This window comes from Leopardus geoffroyi, chromosome B4 (assembly GCF_018350155.1).
Source record: "Leopardus geoffroyi isolate Oge1 chromosome B4, O.geoffroyi_Oge1_pat1.0, whole genome shotgun sequence".
Lineage (NCBI taxonomy): Eukaryota > Metazoa > Chordata > Mammalia > Carnivora > Felidae > Leopardus > Leopardus geoffroyi.
Window position 1 is genome coordinate 94596109 of NC_059341.1, and position 7178 is coordinate 94603286.

At 42.4% G+C, this 7178-nt stretch overlaps 1 pseudogene; it reads right to left on the bottom strand.

Annotated features, from left to right (window-relative positions):
• Positions 1 to 2859: 2859 nt before the first annotated feature.
• On the bottom strand, positions 2860 to 3036 carry LOC123592349 (annotated as a pseudogene).
• Positions 3037 to 7178: the final 4142 nt, after the last annotated feature.

Consider the following 7178-nt stretch of genomic DNA (forward strand, 5'->3'; position numbering starts at 1 on the left):
TGAAGGACAAAGGCTTAACTAATTGGAGGTCCTAGGGAAAGGGTCTATAGTGTCTGGAAGATAAATTTCAATATAAAATAATCAGGAATATGAAACAGTAATTTTACATACACATAGTAGAAAAACATGCTATTTTTTTTTAATTTAAAAAAAATTTTTTTTTTTTTTTTGGAGAGACAGAGAGAGAGAGACAGAGTGTGAGTGTGAGCGGGGGAGGGGCAGAGAGAGAATGAGACAGAATCCGAAGCAGGCTCCAGGCTCTGAGCTGTCAGCACAGAGCCTGACTCGGGGCTTGAACTCACAAACCGTGAGATCATGACCTCAGCTGAAGTCCCACGTTCAACCGACTGAGCCACCCAGGTGCCCCAAAACATGCTATGTTTTTATCCATCTTAAATCTCCTATCGAAAATTTAAAAGTAAACAAAATTGGAAAAAAAACCTTCTCATGACCCCACTTTCCCTCTAGCTAACATCCCAAAACAACACTCCTCCAAAGAGCTGTCAACAGGTTGTCCCTAATTCCTTGACTGCTATTCTCTCATACCACCCCAATCAGGCTTCACTTCCATCACTGTGATGAGTGAAGGGCACCAATGACCTCTTCCTGGAGATATTCTCCTCATTTGGTTTCTGGGCCTCTGAACTCTCTTGCTTTTATCTCTCTGGCTCCTCCCTAGTCTTTTGCTGGCCCCATCTTTTCTTCTCAGCATGTGATTGGTATAGTGCCCTATGCCTCCATCTGTCTCTTCTCTCTCCCTTGGTTGTCTCATCTGATCTTACAGCCTTGTTTGCCCTGCCACTCCCACCTGTATATTCCAGCCAGGCCTCGGCCCTCGTCTCTGGACTTGTACACCCATCTGCCTTCTCCTTCCCTACCTGTATGTCTACTAGATGTCTTGTTCTGCTCTCCCACTCCATTCCGTCTCCAACACCAGGCTCACTCCATCCACAGCCCTCCACATCTCAAATGATGGCAATTCCATGACTCCAGTCACTGAAGCCCCAAAGCTTGTAGTCATCTTTGACTCTCCTTTCTTTCATATCCCATATCTGATCCACCAGGAAATTCTATTGCATATACTTTCAAAATGTCTCCAAAATCTGATTGCTTCTCCCCAGTTTCATTCATCACTCCCTGGTCACCATAATTCTCCACCCCCCCTTAGTTGTTATTGGCTCCTAACTGGTCATGTCACTCCTCTGCTCAAAATCTTTTAGTGGCTGCCTATTTCTTTCTGAATAAAGGCCGAAACACTTAGAGTGACCTGCCAAGCCCTATAGGATCTTGCCCAGTTGTTACTGATCTCACTTTTTACTATCCTCCCTCTCACTCACTCTATTCCAGTATTTTTGTTTTGTTTTGTTTTACTGCTCCTTGAGCATAGCAAGCATGCCTCTACCTCAGAGCCTTTGCCCTGGTATTCGCTCTGCCTGGAATGTTCTTCCCCACATGTCTGCATGGCTCCCCTCCACCCCAACCTTTTCTAGTCTCTTCAAATGGCATCTTCTCCATGAGGCCTTCTTGAGAACCCAATTTAAAACTATCTACTGTATCCCTACTCTCCCTAGCATTCCCAATCACCCTGCCTTGCTTTATTTCGTCCTCATACTCCTTACCACATTCTAACACATTGATACCTAAATTATTTACTGTGTATTATTTACCACCCCCGTTTTGTTCACTGAATCCCAGCCCCTACAGCAGAGTTAGCAAATGCTAGGATTTAATCAGTATTATTGAATGAATTAGTCATACTGGTTATACAATTATACTTAATTATTGAATTTCAAAGCAATTCTTTTTACAAAGCCAATAATTCCATTATTTTTATGGAATAGATTAAAATTACACACTGTCATTAACAACTACTAATTATTTTCATTAATTCGGTGTCACTTGGCTGAAAATCATATAATCCTCGTCTGCAGATTCCAAAGTACCTGTCCTTTCTAAACTTGCTACAAGGGAAACTCTCTATCTGTACCCAAACACTGCCCGTATTATAAATCATAATAACCAGCCTCTGTGACTCAGACACTGGAACAATATGGCCACACACAGGGTTGTGGGATCAGGTTGCCACGGTAACCCTCTACTCCCATCTTCTCTGAGTTTAATTGTTCAGTTCTAAAATTGCACTCTCTTGAGTTCAGCCTGCTTCAACTCTGCCAGGCCTTAGCTGGCAGGAAATTAAGTGACAGTATTATTATTCACCATAATTACTTGCTAATGATAATTTATATTTAGAAATATGAGAAAATATAGAAAAGAGATATTTAGGAGAGCTTTTCAATCCATCTAATGCTGTTTAAATAACGGTACTAACTTTGCATGTTGTGAGAACACTATCTTTACTTTGCTGGCCCCCATCATGCACCACCCTGCCCCATGATAGACCTCTACCTTTCAGTTTATTGTGTTCCAGTGTAAGATAACTGAACTTGCCTCCTTGGTCTCCAGTCCTTTGGGAAACTCAAAGAAAAAAGTTGTTGGAGACTATATGATTGATATAGTTTAAGTTGTGGATAGTAAGGCTCCAGTTATTAAAAGGAAAATGAGCCAACAAAAAAAACTGTTCAATTTCTTGATTATTTGGGAAAAGTAAGATAATTATCATTAAAAAAATAATAAATCTGTAGTAGGTCAGGTAATAAAAATAAATGGCAACTTTTTAAAATAACCTTGTCCATTTTCAGAAACATAATTGTAATCTTTATAACCAAGTTAATTTCCTTAATAATGGCCTGAGGTTATTTCATTTTCTAGTTTTATCTGTATTTTTTTAATGTTTATTTATTTATTTATTTATTTATTTATTTATTTCTGAGAGAGAGAGAAAGAGAGAATGCAAGTGGGGAAGGGGAGCAGAGAGAATCTTTTTTAATTTTTTTCCCTCACTATCACAAATTATGCTGTCGAGTTTCCCACATTTGGGGAAATTGCAGGGGTCACCACATCTGGAGTGCAAAGGATAAGCCTTGCCCTGGGAAACCACCTTCGTGATCATGGTTATCTTCCCTGCCAGGTAAGTATTTTTAAGATTTTTTTAAATGTCTTATTTATTTTCAAGAGGGAGACAGAATACAAGCCAGGGAGGAGCAGAGAGGGAGACATAGAGTCTGAAGCAGGCTTCAGGCTGAGCTGTAAGCACAGAGCCCTACTTGGGGCTCAAACTCATGAGCCTCGAGATCATGACCTGAGCTGAAGTCAGATGTTCAACCGACTGAGCCACCCAGGTGCCCTTGAGAGAATCATAAGCAATCTTAAGCTCAGTGCAGAGCCCGACACAGGTGTCAATCCCACGACCCTGGGCTCATGACCTGAGCCGAAATCAAGTCAGACACCTAACAGACTGAGCCACCCAGGTGCCCCTTATCTGTATTTTTCAAATCAAAGAGAGCTACCAGCTCCGCACTTAAGCCATAACCCTAAGCCTTAACAGATCCTGGAAGCCTGGATCAAGCCAAGACAGTGGGCATTAGAGGGGAGGAGCGCAGATGTGAAAGGTATTTGCGAGATGGAATCATCTGTGAGTGGATACATGTATGGAGAGAAGAAAACAGTAAGGTTGACTCTCAAATTTCTGACATGAGCGAATGGGTAGAAGAGTGGCTTGGCACTCCAACCATCGAGTTAAGGCACCTAACCTGGGAAGAGGCTTTTGCAGGAAGATGAAGATCTTTCATCATTTGGGGCACGTGGCCCACTGGATGAATATGGTCAGTAGGCAGTGGTCAGGTGAGAGGCTTGGACTGGTACTGTAGATTGAGAGTGAGCTGGGTAGGCCACAGAAGCCAGTCCAGTTTCCAGATTTTGTGAGAATAATGACTGGGGGCTCTGCAAAGGCTATGTTTTATTCTACTTTATTCCAACCCTGTAAAGAATATACACCCACTGAGGTTACACAGACATGTAAAGTGGAAATGGCCCCCTAGGCCAATGTCTGGTCCCAAGAGTCCCTAGGGGTGAGGAGTCTGTAGGTCAGGAGAAGCAGAATTGTGGGGCTCAGTCTGCTGTCTTTTGTCCTATTTTAGGCAGGGCTTGGGGTAGTCCTTGGGGACCTCCTGGCCCCATCTTTTCTTCTCAGCATGCGACTGGTATAGTGCCCTATGACTCCATCTGTCTCTTCTCTCTCCTTTGGTTGTCTCATCTGATCTTACAGCCTTGTTTGCCCTATGACTCCCACCTGTATACTCCAGCCAGGCCTCGGCCCTCGTCTCTGGACTTGTACACCCATCTGCCTTCTCCTTCCCTACCTGTATGTCTACTAGATGTCTTCTTCTGCTCTCCCACTCCATTCCATCTCCAACACCAGGCTCACTCCATCCCTAGCCCTCCACATCTCAAATGATGGCAATTCCATGACTCCAGTCACCGAGGCCCCAAAGCTTGTAGTCATCTTTGGCTCTCCTTTCTTTCATATCCCATATCTAATCCACCAGGAAATTCTATTGCATATACTTCCAAATATCTCCAGAATCTGATTGCTTCTCCCAGTTTCAAATGTCCAGCTTGTCTCCATATAAGGAATTTCTTGCTGCACCTTAGCAACAGACTTCTGCATTTTATTTCTTGCCATACATTTGGCCTATTGGAAGTTTCAGTATATCAGGCCTCCTCCAGGGAGTTATCAGCACATAAATAGTAAACTGAGGCTTTGGGCTTGGATGAAATCCCAGGAAGGACAGAGTGAGAAAAGAAGGGGGCAGAGATGGAACCCTGGGGAACCCCAGCATCTAGGACCAGAAAGAAGACCAGTGAAGGGAACAGGGAGAAAAATCGTGGGGCAGATGGTGTTATGCAAGTCAAGGGATGGGGGCTTCAAGTAGGGAAGAGGGTTCTACTGTGCCAAATGCTGCAGAGAGCAGTTAAATAGGGCTGGAGATGAGCCCAATGGGCTTGGCAGTTAGGAGGTCACTGTGACTTTGGCCAAGCCAAGTCTTATTCCTTCAAGTCAAGGAGCAATGCTGGACCAAGAGGTGAGGATAGGAATCTATGTTGAACTGGCTACAGGAGGGAGTCACAGGATTCAGTAATTTTTCTGTCCAGAAAACATAATTTATGTTATATATATTATATAAAATATAATTTATACTGAAACTATTTGCAGGTTTTAAGCCATCATTTAATTCATTGTCTGTACAGATAATATGGGGGGGGGGAGAAGAAAATACACCACAATTCTCACAGTGCTTGCAGTAGAATAGTGAGTTTATGAGTGTGTCTCCCTTTTTCTTCTCTTCTTCCTTCTTCCTCAAATGTTTAGTAATATGCTCATGTTGCTTTCAAGAGAAAAAACAGTTTAAGGATAACAAAAGCATATCTTGCAAGGTATTCACTGGCAAATTCCAAATGAGTAAGGGATGACAAATATTGTTTCCAACTTTATTTGAAACTTTTACTCAGGTCTATTTTAATGTAGACAATTTGCATTTGAACATCAGAGAAAAAGTGTAGGTAGGATATTTAAACCATCCACATAAGAGTAAACTCTTAACCCTAATACATTTTAGAATTGCCTAGAAAGCGTTGCAGGAAGTATTGATGCCCAGGCCAATTATATCAGGATCTGGGGGTAAGGAGCACCTGGCTGGTTCAGTCAGAGGAATGTGCAACTCTGGAGCTCAGGGTCATGAGCTTGAGACCCATGAGGGGTGTAGAGATTACTTAAATAAAACTTAAAAAACAAAACAAAACAAAGAATCTCTGAGGGGTGAAGCCTAAGGTTGGGTGTTTATTAAAGCTACACAGGAGATTCTACACGCAGCCAGGAATGAAAGCAGCTGGATTAAGCTGCATAACAGGACTGTGTCTAAAAAAATCATTCCATTCTCTTTCCTCCTCCCCCTTCCTTTATAGATCAAGTCACCCTGACACGGTTTGAATGCATCCTATACCATTCGTTCTATCAGCCTGTAATTATTTATGTATGTATTTGTGTGGCTTTTCCATTAATGTCCGTTTCCCCCACTAGTCAGTGACTGGGGTGATGACAGGGACCTGATAGTTTTATGTACTTTACCAAGCTTCCAGCACTAGCCTGGCAGAGTGAAGTTGCTCTATAAATATCTGTTGAATGAATAAAACAGTATCAAAACATTTACAGATCAGATGATGGGTATGTTTCACACTGAAAAATAAATTTTGACTCTTCTCTCCCAAGGTGGGTCAGACTGGCCTGAAGGGAGAAATGGAACCAAAGGGAGCCACAGTCTGGCATTAGGCTCAAGCTGGCTAAAGCAAAGATGAATGGAATACACGTTCACGAGAGGCCTGCTAGGAAGCCAAGAAGGACCTAAAGCTTCAAATTCTAGAGACAAGAATGAGAACAAGGGAAGTCTGGGGTTTGCAAGACAGACACAGGAAGCAAGTTCAGAGGGATACATGAAGAGCCCCCATCCCCAGGGCTGAGAGCCTTTTATGATGCCCAAATCCAATTTCCTGAGAGTTAAGGGCACCTATACCGTCCAGACAAATTCCAGAAGGACCTTGTGAACCCCGAGATTCTATGACACTTAACTGTCAGATCAAAAAAATTAGATGATTGTGAGAAAGTATAACCTTTCGTTTCATGAATAAAACCCCCAAATCGGTGAACCGATACTGTGTTCATACATTCCCTGTTTCAAGAATGTGCACAACTAAGGGGAAAGAGGGCTTGAGATGAATAATAAATATAATGCCTTATTTAAAGAATATCTTAAGGGGCACCTGGGTGGCGCAGTCGGTTAAGCGTCCGACTTCAGCCAGGTCACGATCTCGCGGTCCGGGAGTTCGAGCCCCGTGTCAGGCTCTGGGCTGATGGCTCGGAGCCCGGAGCCTGTTTCCGATTCTGTGTCTCCCTCTCTCTCTGCCCCTCCCCCGTTCATCCTCTGTCTCTCTCTGTCCCAAAAATAAGTAAACGTTGAAAAAAGAAAAAATTAAAAAAAATAAATTAAAAAAAAAAAAAAAAGAATATCTTAAGTCTATAATAGCTTCCAAAAATGTTGTATGGAAAAGCAAGTGTTTTAGGTAACCCTCATTTCTAAAATGATTCAGACACATGATTGATTTATTATTTAAAATAGTGAGAGGTTTAACTTTCCAAAGGTTGATTCTAAACACATTCACGCATGGCTGCAGGTATTGCCTACCTAGATATAAAAACAGAGCTCACTAGAGATTGCCAAGGACAC